Below are 1,331 nucleotides of genomic sequence, written 5' to 3'. Positions count from 1 at the left end.
AAATAGAATAAAATAAAAGTAATGATAAGAATAAAGTAATGATAGTAATAAGTGACTGTGAATAAGCCAACAGACTTGCAAAAATAATGGGAAAATATTTTCAGAGGGGTAATCACAATAAGGAGCTCTGGTCACATAATGGTTATGTATTGAGTTGTAATCCGAAAGGTCAACATTTTAAAACCACCAGCTGCTCCGCCAAAAAAAGGAGACTTTCTATTCCCATAAACAGTTACAGTCTCAGAAACTCACCGGACAGTTTTACCCTGTCCTATAGGATCACTGTGAGTTGACACTTGCGGGCAGAGAGTTAATCTCAATTAATAGGTTTCATGGAAAGATATTTAATGAGAGAACAGCAAGAAAATAGAAAGATAATTGATAGAAGTACAAGGATCAAAAAAAAAAAAAAGACTTGGGTATGGTTGTGGGTACCAGATTCTGCTATTGTGGCAATGTGAATGAATGTGAGCATATCTGTGCACTTAGGAGGTCCTGGAAAGCCCATGCTAGAGTGGGTATGCTGGGATACACAGACCTGTCTCTTCCTGGGAGGAATGTGGATTCTCAGGAGGGTGGAGTCACTCCAGAAGAGGAAGTAGGAGATCAAAAAAGAGAGAGAAAGAGAGTATTAAAATAGAACAAAAGTACAAAATCCAAAAATATATATAATAAAGCTACCTTGTGGGTGGGGATTCCTGCTCTTTTAGTAGTCTGTGTGTACATGTATGCGGTATCACGGTGCTGGCACACGGGATGGAATGCCTTGTAGAACAAAGCAGGAAAAGAGGAGGAAGATGGGGAAATGGTACAAAGCGTACCTTGGGTACTGAGCATGTGTGTACCAAGCTGCCCAAGTGATCTGCTAGCTATCTGTGTCCCTAGAGGCCAGGGAGGTAGAGGGTTGGCTGGCTGACTGTCTTTTCTCAGGGGCCACGAAGAATCATGATGCTTGTAGAAGCAACTCATGTTGCTGCTCATCCGTAAAGGGGAGTCTGTCAGCAGGCCTTGCTGCTTTCCACTTTGAGAAACTTGGGTCAACTTGGCTTTTAAGTTGAATTTCTTGCTACCAGGAAGTGCAGAATCTCTCTCATAGTGGAAACTCTTTGGTAGTTGCTGAGCACATCTTCCCGGGCTTGTTATATGGTGGCCATCTTACCCCATTTTCTGTCTTTTTCTACTTGAGGTATTATAGTAGTATACATGTATTTTTTTTCTCACAACAACAACCTTACATTATTTATTGTTAAACTTGATTAGGAAGCAAAAAAAACAAGGAATAAACCAGATTATTTGCCGATTGAAGTTCAATTCCTCAGATGGGGACAAAA

The sequence above is a fragment of the Tenrec ecaudatus genome, unplaced genomic scaffold, assembly GCF_050624435.1.
Source record: "Tenrec ecaudatus isolate mTenEca1 unplaced genomic scaffold, mTenEca1.hap1 Scaffold_121, whole genome shotgun sequence".
NCBI lineage: Eukaryota > Metazoa > Chordata > Mammalia > Afrosoricida > Tenrecidae > Tenrec > Tenrec ecaudatus.
The sequence above is the reverse complement of the archived record's forward strand: the minus strand, read 5'-3'. Positions refer to the sequence as shown.